Source organism: Emydura macquarii, unplaced genomic scaffold, assembly GCF_026122565.2.
Source record: "Emydura macquarii macquarii isolate MOO-44397 ecotype Brisbane River unplaced genomic scaffold, CSIRO-AGI_Emac_v2 contig_2897, whole genome shotgun sequence".
Taxonomy (NCBI): domain Eukaryota; kingdom Metazoa; phylum Chordata; order Testudines; family Chelidae; genus Emydura; species Emydura macquarii.
In genome coordinates, this window is record NW_027133034.1 from 9024871 (window position 1) to 9042691 (window position 17821).

Sequence of the window (17821 nt, forward strand, 5' to 3'; positions counted from 1 at the left end):
TTAATTCTATAAGTCATGTCATACCGTTTCTGTTCCATATGGAACATTTATATAACCAATCAACACAACAAGTACTGCAAATTTTAAAATCTGAAGTTTCTTTTGGTGAATATCAAACATTTCAGCTAAAATTCTTTTATAAAACAGAAAAGCTCAATTTTTTATGGAAGAAAACAAAATGGAATGACAGAAAGTGTTGTTAAAAGAAAATTTACTTTTGAATTCAAATGAATATGCATGTAAATGAGTTCACTATTAACTCGACTCCAAAAAGAGAAATCATTTACTAAGTGCTCACCATTGTCTGAAATTGTGAAATACTGGTGCTGGATAAAAAGCACCAATAAGTAAGGTATCATACAGAAATGACCAGGAAGTGATAGACTGGATTTCTCATCAAAAACATGGCAGGTCTCAAAAGCCAAATGATGGTCCTCCCTGGAAAACGAAGTATCAGATACTATCCTCTGATGAATAATCCCTTTCCACTTGATCATCATCGGTTGCCAGAACATATTCTGATTATGATAGAGTCACCAGCCATGGAGACTGTGGGCCAGGCATGTGAAACTATTTTTTCTTCTAACCAGCATCTCTTCTGCCCCTTCTTGCTGATCTGTCATAAAAGAATCAGGGAAGAGACAATGCTGGGAAAAGACTGGTACAAATAAAAACAGTGACTTCAGCTTTTGCCAAGAGCTAGAAAGTTATTTTTATAATTCCCCTGGGAATTCATATGCATGCATGTTCATCCGTCCACTTGGAGTCAACCATCAAATATTTTACAATATTACAAGAAATCTGAGAAGTTTGGGAAACCCAGACAAGAAGATTGAAACTAGATTATAACTCTGAATAAATTCTATTTTCAATCTGGTAAACAGCCCAGTGTTCTGTTTAATTTTTAACTTGCTCCAAGTTTTTAAATTAGGGATAGCTTGTTTCCCACCAATTTTTTTTTACGCCCTGGAAGAAAAGAAATCTCAGCCAGTCATTTCCAAAAAAAGTCTTTTTCCTCTTGTTTCTGAAGTCACTACTGAATTTCTATTCTTATTCAGACTTCCCAACAACTTCAACAGATGTGCAGAAGTTTGGGGGGGGGGGGGGAAGTGTTTTCTGTAACATCCACAGCTGAAAGTGGATCATTGAGGGTTTATTTTTCCCCCTTTAGCACCATTAATGATGAAGTGTTTACAAGTTCCATCTGAACAAATATCCCCAAGATCAGACACTTAGCTTGCATGAGCTTCAGATATCAAACTATTTTGAGGAGTGTTTCTTTATTACCCACATTTCCTGCTCCTATATTTGTGAACAATCTTTTCCCAACCGCCACATGAATACAGGACTCATTGACTCAGCAGATCTATGCTGCTGAAAGCCTCTATTCTAGCTTGAATGTACAGCCAGAGAAAGAAGGGAAGTAAAAGTCAATTCTGCAGCTATTTCGAGTTGCCTGTCTTCTTTACTTATTCAGGACCTCTTCCATCTCTGCTCAGATTCTTGGGAACTGGAACACTGCTCAATCACCGTCCATATTAGTAAGGCTGTTTCCAACACTTAACGTTCTCTCTCATATCTAGTTATTGTTATTAGGAGTACGTTGGGTATTGATTGGTCCTCTTTTGGTTTAACTCCAGCACTAACAATACTCTAGTAGTCACACAGCACAGCCAATTATATTGTATGTTGCCCAGTTTAAAACAATAAGAGAAACACTACCGTTTTCTGTAATTGTACTCTATCTAAATAATCTTTATGTCATTCTTTTCTTCCCCTTATCGATTCACATTATAAAATTATTGTTCTGGTTCAGTCAGAATTTTTTTCCACTTCATTACGTTAGTTTTTTCCCTCTCCCCCGTTCAGCAAGGAATACACACACACACACACACACTCTCCCCCCCCCCCCCCCTCTGCTTTTAGCAATAATTTGCACATAATGGAACAGCCAGAGGGGGGTTTGATCAATGACCTCTGTCTCGGAGATGCTGTTCCAAGGGAAACACATCTGCCAACATAAAGTATTGAAGCAATCATAGCTCAGTGAGCGCCGTAATAAGCAACTGTTACACTGGAGCCATCAGTCATCTTCAGTTACAGACCTGAAAGGATACGGCACCTCAGGGAGCAATGTCCTTCCATAAATTTGGGCAGCAATGAAGAATGATTTGCAATCAAGTAATAAAAGGCCTAAAAAAGGTCCACCATGCATACTAACATCCAGTACAGCTGACAAAGGAAATAAAAAACCTTGGCATTGTTTGCTCGTTATGTAAACTACACAGCTGTCCAAGCAATTAAGATATGATTTTGGGAATTCTCTCGTAAAAATTTGCTAACAGTGCTTCCACTTGTGAAAGTGACATTCTTCTTTATCAGTAAAGTGCATTTCATTAAGGTAATGCAATTTCATCTAGCTTAATAGTAGGAATTGCTTAACCTTATGGCAAGAGTACGTAAACAACATAAAATTATCATCATTCTGTGCATTGTGGGAATAGATTTGCATTAGTGACAGCATTGATCAAGTAACAGAGAATCTAATATGTCCTTTCAGTTTTTGGTGCTTCAGGGATTCCTGTTCACAATCACCAATGTCATCTTTTAGTCTGCTGGCTGTGAAACAGTTAAGACCCATAATGAATATTGCCATTTTTCAGTTCCAGAGCTAAAGAAATAAGCCTGATAAAATGGACCTGAGTCTGATGTGATGCAATTTCAGCATCAGACTGCAGAGGCAAGAATCTCCAGGGGAAGGAGACAAAACTGGCCTCAGGGAGATGTGGGCAGTGGTGGCTGATATTGACTCTGCACAATTAATAAGGCCCAAGTAGACAGGGGTGATTCCCTCAGATAAGGGGACTGGATGCAGGGCTGCTACCACCTCATGTTGTGATTATCCGATGGCCCAGCTGCTTCAATGCTTGGCCTACCTCATGCACTGCACTGCCCTCCTGCCACTAGCACAGAATTATGGAAGTGTCTCACATCATTTCCTATAAAGAACAAACACAGAAATATGCTAAATTCAAAAGCAAAAGGCAAAGCATAGACCCTATCCTCTCAAGATCCTCACCTCCTGGACCTCTTCTCCTCCAGTGGTGAGACCACCCAACTGGAATTGTATATATAATTTATGTTGGGTGCTGTGTCCCCTTCTCGCCAGCACCTGATTCCAGAGATCAAAGGATCTGAGTTTAATCTACCATTTCTTGGAAAGACTTCATGGGCAGTTTCTCTCTAGGCCAGTATGAGCATGTACAACCTTAGGAGGTTTTATGAAATTTACAATCATTCATTATCTTGAGCATATGCATTCAATAGTCCATAAGTTTCAGAGAGAGTGAGGGACACTCAACAGAAGGAAAGTGACCCAGGGAACATATGGCCCTTTTGGCTATTTTCTGAAAACTATAGCAATGAAGGTGACACATTGAAACTGGGTTAACCTCATCAGCTAAATTAGAAATGGCAGATGGGATGTAACAAAGCAAGGACTTGGCAGTATGAAGAGTGCTGGTTTGTTTGTTTTTTTTAAGGTAAAGATTTTCAAACAAGCCGAAGTCGATACTTGAAAGTTAATCAATCAATCATTTTACAATCAAATACCTGCCCACTTCCTTCTTGGATTTTGATGAGGAATGGATCAGTGCAGAGTGGAAAATACTTTTGGTGTCAGAGCCAAAGAAGTGTCTATCAAAAGCATTCAACATTTTTGCTTCCTTACTAAGGGTCACTATTATACAGCAAGCCAAAAGGGACTACATTTACCATTGATTCCCAAATTGACATGATGCATTCCAACATTGATTAAAATTACTACTATTTATATACATAATACTATACCTGCACTTTCAGCACAGAGGGCTTTCCTCCAAAGAATCATTAAATAAAACTCCTCTGCAACAATCTGACTTTACAGGAAGTTCTAACCAGCACATCTATGTCTGAACATTTATATGTTGTTGCCGCTGCACTTCTCTGCCTCCTTATCTTTTATTTCAGAACTATTGGTCTCAGTTGATAGGAACTGACAAAAATAAATCCCATCCATTTCCCCCAAAAGAAAGAAGTAAAAAGAGGGACTCAACAGAAAACCCCATTTGCTGACATAACTTTGTGCTGGATATGATTTTGCTAACGAAACTTGTATTAAGGCAAATTGCGCACAGTGAACATGATGAGAAAAAGCAATACATTTGTCTCTATTCTCTTTAAGTTGTAGAAATTGGAGGGGTTACTTGGAACAATAGTGGATAGGAGACTTTCAGACAGAAATCTGATACGACTAAGTTGAAAGTGCCCCTTTCATGTCAACGTCATTCCCAACAGGAAACAGACTCAAAGTTGGCAGAACAAGACCGTGTGTGATGCTTCTAAGTAGAAGATTTCAAATGCTTGATTGCACAGCACTAGAGCAAAACAAAAACAAAAACAAAAAAGCCAGTGAGTGAAGATAAAGGGCAAGTGTGCCAAAATGTCAGTCCCAATGGCAGGCCAGATCCACTGCTAGATTAATGACACCAGGGTAGAGTGAGTATCAGGCCCAGAATAACCATTGTGAACTCAATGCACTTGTCCTGGCACCCATCCCAACCACTGGGAGGAAAACAAAACTGAGCAGGTCACAACACCACGGATTCAAATTTGTCCTGGCCATCCTTCTTTCTCCCCCATGACAAAGGGTAAGCCAGGCCAAACCTGAGTGAGTGACTGCAACTGGGTGCTTAGCCCCCCACTTCTACCATAACCACTGAACCACCAGGAGATTTGCCCTCCCCCCCCCCCCCCGCCCAAAAGATGGGAATCCCCAATTTGCATAGCGCACAAGGTTCCAAATTTCTTTAATCCTGAAATGGTCGGTACCACAAATTTCAGGAATTAATAGAGTTCAGCCTAAACCACCAAAATTCATTAATCTGGAGTAGTCAAATCTTCTAGGACAATTTCTAAGTACAGAACAAGATAATAGCAAGTCCCTAAATGAATCATCCCCAAGCCAACCAAGAAGGAGATTAAAAAGATGCAACACGTAGATGCAAAGAGGCCCTTCAGCCCAAACCAACTTGCTACAGCTCAAGTCAAAACTACAGGATGCTAGAATAGGTTAACAGAGTTTATTTACCATCAGAAGAGGCCTGAATCGTTCAGGATCAGAGCTCCCTAAGCTCCCAATGAGTTCAGGTGACTCAGCCCCTCACAGGCCTGGAGATTCAGACTTACAAATATGCCTTTCCTCAATTGCTCAAAAAGATTTTCTCTTCCCTACTGTCAGGCAGACTCTCGTGACTGTAGGAAAGCTAAAGCTTTAAATTTAAAATGTGCAGAAGTTTACAACTCCCATTATCAGTCCTATAATGCATTTCAGAAGGAAAAGTTACTCTTCAGCATTAATCCAGTACACGGCATCACCTTCACAAAACAAATCCAGACAAATCTCTCCTGGTTTCAGAAAATTGAAAGAAGTCCTAGAGTAGGCTTCGAGGCAGAGCCAATCAAACTCTCCAAGTGAATAGACAGACTGTACATGGAGTCCACATGACTCAGTAAGAGTCAATTTTACTTCTTGCTAAGAACAAGTAATAGCTCCTTCTAAGACTGGGAACAGTTGCCTGAACAGCTAGGAGAGGCTCCTCTGAAGTCCAGCAGCACTATGGAACACAGGTAGGCACGTGGATTATGCTGCCCTGGATTATACTGCAACTGAAAACAAAACCTTCCTTTCAATATATTCATCCAGGACCTCAGAACAGTTCCAATTAACCAGAACCTCTATTCACCCTAGGTAGATATAACACATCTAGACCTTAGCATAGCATTGGAGATGGTGCCTGAAGAATTATCCCTAGAAAAATTAATTTAAATTGGTTTAGAGAAGAGCAGGAATCTGAAGCTGGTTAAAGGACATGTGACTGTGGAATAGTCTCATTCAGAAGAGAAGTATGGAAGCACACATGCCTGTGCAGAGGCCAACACAAGTCCCACTTCAGCCCTCAAGGCCCTCACCATGACTAAGCTGCAATATTTGAAAATAAAGGTTGAGATTTTTAAATAGTACAGGGGATTTATCCAAACATCTTCCATTAAAATTAAACCAAGATGTTTAGATCTAGTTTGAAGCCTCCTACATTATATAGAAAACTTTATCTAGATGTGATTCACATTCAGGAGCAAATACAAATAAGCTCCATATTAGCTTGAACATAGATTCAACAAAATAAATAAAAGGGGGTAGGAGCTACTATATTCATAAAGTACAAACATGGTCCCTAAAGCTAGCCCCCTGGGGAATGTAATTGTCTAGGAATTTAACTGCCATTTGATCACTTACCATCCCCACAAAGAAACAGCACATTGAACCTCACCTTACTCAATTCAAATAATAGCTCTTGCTGGACTTCTATAAATGAAAGTTCCCCCCCCACCTCACTCTAACATTTTCTGAAAGCTAAATTAATGAATCATATGAGGCAAAATATATTTTACTGCTCAAGGATATACACAGCATACACTCAACTATCATGATGTCCATTGAACAATTAAATTATGTCACATTAAACTAAATTTTTTTCCATAAAACTAAGGGGACCTGATAGGTCAGGGAAGGTGTGACAGGAAGGGGAAAAAGATCAAGAACATCTCTTAACCGTACTTGCTCACTCACAGCATAGAATGATACTGTGGAAGTATTGTTTGAAACTTTTTTTTTTAAATATATAAAACAAGAATTAAGGTCAACTGACGTCAGTGGGAGTTTTGCCATGAACTTCAGTGGGGCAGGATTTTATCCCAAGAATTTAAATTAATCTTAGCCTCTTGGGGCTGATCCTAAGAACCCACAGTCTCTGCTGATATCAAGGGCCAGCTCTCAGGATTTTATCTTTGGTCTGCTTATAATTCAAATATTAGTTAGAGGAACTACAGTAACATACTAGAGGTCTAGCCTATACAACTGGAATCTTTTGACTTAGTTGCAACACAGTTCCCTACCCCCAATCCCAACCACAACCCACACACACACCCCATGTCTGTTTTCTTTAAAATATATTATTACACTGTTTTTAAATGAGGAGTTAAAACTAGTAATTTTATTACATAATGAGACTTGTTCATTTCAAGCTGCTGTACAACTAGATATGCAATCGACAAATCTAGTCATATCAGCTCTTTGCTAAGCACACACTCTATAATTAGGATCACACTGTAATTAAAATCTTGATATTTTTTCCTTTAACAATTGCAGTTACTGTATAAAATATACCAGGTTCACAAGAACTTAAAAGTTTCAGTGAAAAGAACTAGGTGTTACACTGTGGGCTTACTTTTTGGCTTTCAAATAGCAAGGTTAAAAGAAAAAAAACAATTAATACATCAGCGATCTCTGTCAGCCTTTTATGGCATTACAGGATTTTCCAGCTATAAAGAAACATATTGAATCTTTAGAGCACAGACCATTCTTCACTGCTTCAGTTTTCTCCTTTTGTTTACAAGTCCCTGCCATCCTTCTTTGTGAATTGAATGCTAAACTATCTCTAGAGAGAGGTTATATTGCTTACAGAATGCCTCAGCAGATGGTGCTTCCTGTTGCAACAGAAGGCTGTGATTATACCTGAACTCTTCAAGAACTCTAACTTGAACAGAAGAACAAGATAAATTAAAGTCTTAAAGTTCTCTCCCTTCTATCCTCAGTTTCCACAGCAGGGGGGGAAGAAAGTCTCGTTTTTAGAAATTACTAACAGATCCATCTCAGCAGACCTTGTTCAGGTGTTATTGATAGGACCAGCATTTCTGATGTTTGGTCACTGTGCATTCTCCAATAGGACTATCCATTATAAACAGTAAAAAAAATGGAATGGACGTTCATCAGGAAATGTGTATAAATGCCCCCTGGTTTCAGAAGCTCTGTGTCCTACAGAACTTTTCCATTGAATACAACATGGATCTTTTTCAAAAGATCTATGAAGTCTGAGCAGCATTCACACTGTTCCATTGAGCATTAATCCTCAGTGAAATGTAAGAAAGCTCTTACTTGACATAACATTGGGGCAAACCTGGAACATGATTTCCATGGCTTTAAAGGATGTATAAGCCACAAAACCTACATAGTTTGCTGAGCACTTGCTGCCCTCAGGGCAGTCTACAGGAGCTCAGTGTGTGTAGGAGAGGGCAGATCCACAACTACTGCACAGTTAGAATACTGATACAGTTGGAATGAACAACTCATATAAATGAGTTCCCTACCCCTTTCACTTCCCAAATAGCTCTACACTGATCCCAACACTCTGCCTTCTCGAGACTGCACAGTTCACTGCAGCCCAACAGCTATAATAACCCCTGTGCAGCTCCTGCAGGGATCAGAGAGAGTGTCAACAACACTGTTTCCTGTATGTATTTTCTACAACAAAAGAGTGTATGTTGACAGGGAGAGTGGATAGAAGGCTGCTTCGACATTTCTCACCCCACCCAATTGTCAATTCTTTATAGGGTAAGGTGGTTGGTTGGTTAGTGGTTATTTAGTCTGGTAGAGCCATCAGCTAGATAGGGGCTTAAAACTGTGCTGGTCTCCTCTGCAGAAATCAAAGAAGCTATAGAACTCTTGAGGTCTCTGTGCACAGGAGCAGATAAGGATTCGTCTATGCCCTTTATCTTGTTTGTTTTTCACATGGTTATCCTCCCTAAATGGCTGTTGCATATTGTCTACCATATTTCCTGTTTTCCCTGACTATTCATACAAAGAGAACATAACTACCTTGTTTTATTAAAGCCTGGGGAGGAGTGTATGGCTCCAGGCATAAGGGCAGCCACCTGGCTAGTTTTTAAACCAACTTGGCTGGTTTTTGTACTGTCTTGCTGGCCAAAAGGTTTAATGTGCCGGGTTCTCTGGTTTTTGTTTTTATTTGGGACTCGTTAGAGTGTGCTGAAAAAAAAATCACACACACCCCACTAATCCAGACTGAATCACTGTGTTAGGATAAGTAAGAAAAATAAAATAAAAATACATACTCTGTGGTGATTATGTATGTAAAATGGTTGTCTAAAACATGTTAGTAATAATTAACTACAGTCTGCACTCAGACCCTCTTTGCTGGTTGGGAAGGCTGAGTTTTCTGCATCTCGTAGGTGGCAACCTTTGACTGGATTATATGTCAGTGGTTGAAATTAGGTCCAAATCACCACCACATAGCTGTTCAGTGATTCACATGAAGTGAATTGGTTGCCTTGATCCAATTCCTGTATCCACAACACAAAAGAGCCATCACAAATGGCACTATGTCTCAGCTGAGAGACCTGGATTGAATGGGAATTGTAAATTAAATTACTGTCTCTGGGCCACCTTTGAGTTATACTGTCAGGAAAGTAATAGCAAGTTTGTACCACCACTGCACCTTTGTGTGGGTAGGTAAAAGGATTTGTCTTCAAGGCTCTCATTGTTACACCTTATCACAGAACTAAATTACTTTAACATTTTTAAACAGGAAAAATCTCAGTATATGTCTCATTAAAATATGATTGTCAGGTCTAAGAATATAATAAGATGAATAGGTATGAGCAAGAATAAGAATTGGAGGGAAAAGTCCTGCTAACACTGTACAGTATTTTTATTTTGAGACAAAGACTATTTAAGAATACCCAAAAGTTAAACAAGTTCCTATTTGTTTTCCCAATTTTTGCACGCTCTCTCTCTCTCTCTCTCTCTCTCTCTCTCTCTCTCTCTCTCTCTCTCTCTCTCTCTCTCTCTCTCTCTCTCTCTCTCTCTCACAGTTTGCTGAACACTATGAGAGACTGGAACATTTATTCTTACAGAACTGCACTAAGAGACATATTTAAACATTCAAGCTTTTATCTGGCTAAGTTGTAACAAACCATCTTGTCTTTTAGACTGTATTTGTAACACATTTAAAAGGCTCCTATCCAGTACTGAAAATTCTTCCTAGTCTACACAAGATTTAAACTCACACTACAGAAAAGTTCTAGCAATAACCTCACAACCTACAGAATTCTATGACAAAAATATAATTCCCTATAAATTTTATAGGTTTTAGAGAATTTCTACAGAACCCTATTGGTTTCAATACTAGTAGGTTCAACAGGTTTCCATACATATCTTTATATGTCTTCTACTGTAATCTTGAAACAAAGCCACCAGGATGCCCTGAGCATAAATATCAAGTAAACTTGTTCAGATACCAGATACAAAATAGGCTAAAAATATTTAGAATTGGTAAATAGAAAATCCTTCTTCCTACCAGTCAAGATCCTGCCTTTCCTTGTTTTCTGCGAGTCTGTCTTCTCTTGGTTCTCCTCTTAACTTCTGTCACTCCATCATCATTCATGGCTCTTCCTCCACCACACTATCCCTCTCTGTTAGATAGTCCGTTTTTGTTCCCTTCCTCTCCTCTCTCTATATCCGATCTTTGAGTGGACTAGTCTGCTTGGTGGATTTAATTGTTGAACTCTCAAATATAAAACTCTAATCTGGATCTATCTTCTCTAGAAGATCACTGTACCTCAGACATTTGATCTTAGTTGGCTCACCATCTCATATGGGTCACCAAACTCATCATCATCTACATTAAAGTAGTGCCTGCCCACAGTATGCTAATCACTTACCAAACACCACAAAGAGCTCACAATCTACGAAGTGACAAATGAAGAAAGGGAGAGGATTAAAACATAGAACAAAAAGACAACTGTTTGTTTCGCAGGTTGTTTTCAACCAACAAAATAAATATCCATTAGTCCCAACCAGTTTTCAACCAAAATATTTTCAGTAAGATAGATTGATGTAGGTGTCACTGTAGAAGCAGATGTGAAGACAGAATATAATGGCCTTACAGACTAGTTCAGTGAGAGCATTCTTTGCATATGGGCGCAGCAAGAGAAAGTGCAAATACAGGTGTGGGATGAAGTTAGCATCATTGGTGGATGAGGGAGGACAAGAAGTTAACCAATTCATAATGGCTAGGTCAAGGGCCATTTAATCAATAGAAGATACTTAATTTTTTTTAAATCTTAATATCTTGAGCACAACCAACAACACCATCATAATCCCCATCACCCAGGCCCATGGTAGCCTCTATGGACTCCTCCGTTGTCTTCTTCCCATACATCCAGGATTTGGCCAAACCTTTTTTTTCTATGACATTTTTCAAATCCATTCCCCCTTTTTGTTCCAAAAGCCAAATGGCTCTACTATTCCCTAAGCCTCTCTTTCTCTCTCTCCAAGTACTGCAACCTCTTCTCGGGTCTTCTCAATATTCACCTTGCCCCACCAGTCCATCCAAGTGTTCTCAGAAGTCATCTTTCTTCTGTTGCTTTGACGATATCTTCCTGGATCCCTACTGTGCTACATATCAAATTAAGATTTCTTGTCCTTCCTTTAAGACCCTACATCATGCAGCCCTTACCTACTTTTCTGAGCTGGTGTCCTTCTTGTATTTCCCCCCTTCCACCTCTGCTCATCCACTGATGCCAGTTTATAGATCCCCGTCATCTTTTCCTCTTACAGAAGTCTGTGCTTTTTTCCAGGCTGCCCCTCATGCTCAGAACATCCTCCTCAAACCAGTTCATTCAAGTCACCTCACTTGCTATATTCAAATCCTCCCTAAAGACACCCTTCTGCCATCTCATCTATGAGGAGAGAGAAGGAAAGAGAGGAACAAATAGAAGAGGTGACTGCTAGATCATATCCCTTCTCTTGCCCTTCCTTGTTTGTTTATGACTAGGACAGGCCCATCAGCCATTCATGGGGTTTGGAATCACCGCCCCTTTAGGCCAAGCTCCTAAAAAGGAAAAGAAAAGCTTTCCGGTCTGAGCCAGGGAGAAATAAATAAAATCACAGGGTGGCTTCTTTTGACCACAAATCCAAGGGCACAGAGCAAACACAGGGCAGCTTCCTTTTGCCTAGTCTAAGTTCTCCCAAACCAGAGCAGTCACTTGGATTAGGAGGAGAGCAGAAAGCAGCTCCTCACACATCTCTCTGTAGTCCTGTGGAAGCCACTGCTTCTTTTTATGACTTCCTCCACTTAAGAGGCACAGATATCAGCTCCATCTCCCAGCAACCTGACAAGCTGCTGCTGTTGGCTCTTCTCTCTAAGTCAGGCAGTCATTTTTAAGAGCTAATTTCCTGCCTTCTCCCCAGTGAATGAGTTCAACTCTTCCTAGTTCACACACTACATCACTCTGGCCTGGTCTACGCTGGCCATGGATTTCGGCGGCAGTCAACGAGAGATATGTAAGCTATGTAAAGTAACTTGCATATCTCCCGTCGACTTCCTAACGTCTACTTACCGCTGTCTCTCTACTGCACTGCGCCGACATGAAATGCCCTCCCGTCAACACAGCGTTACGCTACTTGTTGAGGTGGATTTACAAAGCCAGCTTCCGGGTTCAATTGAGCGAGTCTTCACTGTCGTTCAGTCAAACCCACAAAATCGATCCTGCACTGCCATCGGCAGTGTAGACATAGCCTCTGACTCTTTATTTCTTGTCTGCAGGTGTTTGTGAGGCACTTACTCATTTTTTGAAGATCCAGAAATTTGCTAAAAGCCAGTCAAAATTTTCCAAAGTTCAATTTTTCAATGAAAAAGATGGGATGAGTTTTTGAGGCTTTTTTAAAGTACTTTTTTAAAAAATCAGATACAAATAGTAATAATGAAATAGAACTTAACTGGATGCTGAAGGTGTACAGTGTTTGACTGCTGAGTTTATTTTAGTAGGAGACAAGGACTGTGGCACATGGTAGTTATCTTGGCACCTGGAAAGTTATCTTGCTGGTTACATTGTAAGATAAGTTTAGTGGAAATAATTCATCCTAAGGACACGATTAAAGAGCATTCCTTCCTCTTAAATTTAGGTTAAACAGGGTCTGGTTCCAGCATATTCCAAATGCGCGTCATTCCATTTTCCAATGTAGCTTTTAATTCAGCTTTAGGAACCTAACATTGAAGTGAGCCTTTCTATGTGCCTTGCAATCTTTGATGTATTTATCCTCACAACCCCCCTGTGAGGTAAGGAAGTACTATTACCCCAGCTACAAAATGAGAATTTGCAGCATAGAGAAGCTAAGTGACTTGCCCAAGGTCACACAGGAAGTCTGCAGTAGAATAGGCAATTGAAGTTGGGTGTGCTGACTCCTAGGCTAGTGACCTAAGCACTAGATCAGTCTTCCCTTGACTGCCACTCACTCTCTGACTTCACTGACACTGTACATAACCATCAGGCTGGAGAGGGGAGGAGGAAAATCCCAATTTTGGACAGTTTAAAGGGGTTATATTTTCCTAGGCTGCAAAATTCACAGACTTCCAAAATTCATTGGAAGGTTCTATCTCTGAGACACACTACTGCACCACTCTGGTAAGCTCTCGGTACAATGAAGAAACCTACATTGAAGGTTGCTGCTTTTGTTTTGGAGGAGCAGATGTAGAAAGCTTTGAGAAGCAATACTTGGTATCACTCAAAACTGAGCCAATATGTTATTTATCTTTAACCGTACTTTTAACAACAGTACACATTCTGTTATATACATAAATAAAACAGGGAATTTAAGACAATGTATTTAAAAAAATTGTTATTAAGAAGTCCCACTCATATGAGCTAGGGGGGGCCAAGATTTCTAAATTCTTATTTAAGCACCTGACTAAGAGCATGTCTACACTGCAGCTGGGAACATTGTAGACAGTCCTAGTAGACAGGGTCACTCTACCTTGCTTTGAGCTAGCACACTAAAAATAGCAGTGGACTTTGCAGCATGTGCGGCAGCTCAATCCCTTAGGTCCAAGCTCTGGTGGCTAGCCTGAGCTTTCGCTAATGCTGTGATGTCCACACATGCTAGCTCAAGCCGAGCTACTGCAATGCCGTGTACCAGGGCTGGGAGGCACACTCACAGCTGTAGTGTAGACATACCTTAAGTGGCCTGATTTTCAAAGAGTGTTGGGCACCCAGAAATTTAAAGTTTAAGTCAATGGAAGCTATTGGTTATAAGTCACACTTTTGGGGAAAAAAAAAAAAATCAGGCCACTTTTTTAGGATCTTAAATAGTAGTTTAGGAGCCCAACTTTAGCCATACAGACCAAGGTGTTATAATATGTATGGTCTCAAAAGCATCTAACATGGTTTTGTCCCAACCAAACCAAAATCTATCTAAACTTCTCTATTGTTCCCATTTAATATTAAAAAATATGAAACCAGACAAGGAAAAATGACATGAAAAAGGACCAAAATAAGCACTGTGGGTGTTGGGTTTTTGTATTTTATTTTACATCCCAAGAGAATGGAGTCGTAGGTAGGTGTGAGAGTGATTTTAACATTCCTTAAAACTTTTCAGAATCTGGCTCCATAAATTAAAAAGTGAAATGTGCAAGACCCAGCACTAATGGCATGGCAAGCCCCATTAGTCACTGTGAAAAGAGCACAGAGCTCTGCTTTTGTCTCAGACTATCAAAAAAGACAAACCAGGAGGAGCTAGTAGAAAAGAGAATTAAGATTACTTCTCTCAGTGATGCCATCAAGTGTTTTGTCTCTGAACCACCCTTTCCCCTTCAACCAACCCATGCCCTAGCCCAATCTCACAGCAAAGAATTATGGACCAATCACATTGATCAGCTGATTCTTTTCTTCCATTCTGAACTAAGTGAGCACATCAATAGCACTAGACACACAATAAATGTTAGTTAGAGGGTTAGATGCTGTAGTGCTTGTAAAAGAATCTATATCAACATGGCTGCTTAAATGTGAAGCTGTTGCAGTACTATATATGGAATAGTCTCTATTTTGCTAACAATTTTAAAGTAGCTTCAAGGTCCAAAGTTTCAGATAGATGCTTGAACCAAATCTACAGTATTTGCAGAGGGAAATGCTGGTTTTTGCATATGCATTTACCTGAAGTGATCACACAAACCAGATTAATGTAGATGCAATGACTGCATGAAGATTTTTGCAGGCTCCCTTGTTGTGCCCAGGTTTTAATATTTGACCTGACCCTGGTGGATAAAATCCTATTGAATTTAACAGGAACAAAACAAATGAGGACTCCATACAAATTACAACAGCCTACCCTTAGAGAATATAATAGAGAATGGCAGCCTCTCTGTAGATTCTTTTTAACCATCGTATAGAATCAGTCATGTATAAATTTTGCTAATGAATAATTCACATTTTAGTAGGTGTCTGATTTACAACCACACCCACAGAGCACAGCACAGTGAAGAATGTTCATAAATATACATCAGTCAGAAGACAGACATAATCATTACTATGCCTGATAAAAACTGCATTTTTTATTGAAAAGAAGAGATGGGATAGATTCAAACCCTCCGATGTAATTTCCTCCAAATTTAGGGCAATTATAGATCTGAATCCAGAGACAAATTTTGTGGCATGACATCTCCACCTACACTGGCAAAAAAATGACTGAACCTAGAACAATGAGTTTTAATTATTACTTAGCCATGCAATATCCAGAACTGTTTGTAACATTATTTAGCACACCTAATAATCTATTGAAGCACTATCATGTAAGGATGCAGGGTGCATTTTAGGTGATGTGGATCCAAACAGTATTTTGTCCTGAAAGATAATTTATATAGACAAGGAGTAATATTTTCAACAACATCTAATTGACCTAGGTCCCACTTTATAAAGTGCCTAAGTCCCACTTTATAAAGCGCCTAAGTTACTTTTGGAAATGGGGCTTATGAACTTTGGAAGATCTACTCCAAGGCCTAATTCACACTGGCTAGCACTTAGACAGTCATTTGGGAAGATTTTCTTTTCACAGCAATTCTAATAATAAGAGAAAGTATTTGGGAAAGGCATCAGTAGATCTTCAGGCATATTATTCATTTTGCATTTAACATATGTATACATTCAATAACAGTACGGTTTGCTGACACTCAGTAAATACTGGGACGCTGTGAAGTACAAACACACAGAAGCTTTGAAAGGTGTCTCTTTTCTGCTTCCTTGGTTACAGTACAGAGCACACTACCAGCTCATACACTGACACCTAGTGCAAGTGATGGGGGTATAACATTATTGCAAGTCAAGACACATTTCCTTGTTAATATTACTTCGATTTCCAATAAAATGAGCTAATTCAATAGTGCTGAAAGGCTCCCATTTCTTTTAGACCCCAATTTGCATGCATATTCTAATTCTCATTTGAATCTATTAAAAAGTATCAAGCTTATGGACCATGATCTCTGTTCAGTTCATCACTTAACAGTCAGGATTGCTGGGTCATTAATATCAATAATGAGCTAGAACTGCAATTAGGATCTAAATGAAATATGCCATGAATTACTGATTTATTATTATGTTTGTCAGTACAAATATACCATGGCACAGCAGACATGACTGCAGAACTGGTATTATTGCAGAGGTATTTCAGATTTGCTCATCTTTTTAAAAGGCATCCAAGAAAAATATTCACTGTGGCTAATATTTTATTAGTGGACCAATTGTATGAAGACATGAAACAGAATAAAATAGCAGAACCTGGCTAATTTGTATCAGTGATGGAAGATCTATTGCAAATTACTGAATATTGTCAACTAGCAAGTAATTATTTTGCTTGCCTGTTTATCTGGCTGTGTGACTTTCCGCCTTAAATCCTTTCATTGGCTTCCTTTTGCACAATTCATCCAGTTTAAACTCCTTGTCTTTAAGGGTCTATGCTACTTATTTACTTACGACCAGCCTTGCTACTCTCATTTGTTTTCTTCTATTACTTCTGCTCTGTGCCTTTTCCAGGAGGAAGCCCTAGGACAGGAAGCCTGCAGCAAAGCCAGGCACTGAACCTTCATCTCTTCTCCTGGGCCTGATTCTCCATTGCCCAGCACTTTATGTCATCATTTACACCTGTGCAAACTGGGTGTAAAACATTACTTAATGAAGGCACAGAAGTAACTTGAAAGGCACTGTCCCAGGTAATCCTAATTAACCAAGACTTCATCTTTGTCATTCAAAGCCCTCATAAAAATTCAGTTCTATGATACCCAAAAGAATTGAGTTAATCAGACAATTTAAAAAACAACCCTGCAGATTACTTCCAAATGGGTTTCTCCGTGAATCCTCTCTTCTCTGGATTTCTCTCAGATTGTATTTTCTTTAGGACAGACTGTATTTGGGTCTTGTAGTCCAAAACAGAGTTCATGGTTAACAAATAATTATGTATGATTATATATGAAGTCAAACACTATAAAATCATGGGTAACAAAAATATTTCATAGTATACTTACAAAATATACAGATATGAAGGTTTAGCAACAGCAGATATCATACACCACCCTGCTATTAAATCTTTCAGAAGTGAAGAGACTTTCATTTTTGCATGTGAACTGATAAAATGTGAATTAGCTCAAGTTCTGACTGTAACTTTCTTTTATGATTAATTACAAATTACCTTGATTTGCATCTAAAGTATGTGTGCAAAGTCTTAAAAAACAGGACTCCGGGAAATTTAATTTACAGAGGAGAATTAGTTCACTACAGACTATCATCCACTCAGTTTGATCCTATCTGGGCTTGTCTACAGAGCAGCAATGTGCACTATGGGGTTGTGATTTGTAAAGCACTAACTGGTCCATGTGTACACTGCTAGCATGAACTAAAAATTCCCTAGTGCATTTTAACATAAAATCACACCCCCATTGAGCACATTGCTGCTCTGTGTAGACAAGCCCCCTGATGTTACCTTTGCTGATTTCCAAACATTACAGTACTTTGAAGAAATATATATAGCATTTTATGTATTCTACCAGGCAGAAAAGAAAGCACACTTTGCCTGTCCTAATAAATTTGACATTCATTAAACACA

At 39.2% G+C, this 17821-nt stretch overlaps 1 long non-coding RNA gene across 2 annotated transcripts in view; it reads right to left on the reverse strand.

The window, feature by feature from the left end:
• Positions 1–16757, reverse strand: part of LOC137167061 (uncharacterized) — a 90384-nt gene extending 73627 nt beyond the window's left edge. For both annotated transcript variants that reach the window (XR_010923955.1, XR_010923956.1), the window contains exon 1: positions 16581–16757. This is a non-coding gene — a long non-coding RNA (uncharacterized lncRNA). The remainder of the gene's footprint in view (positions 1–16580) is intronic.
• Positions 16758–17821: the final 1064 nt, after the last annotated feature.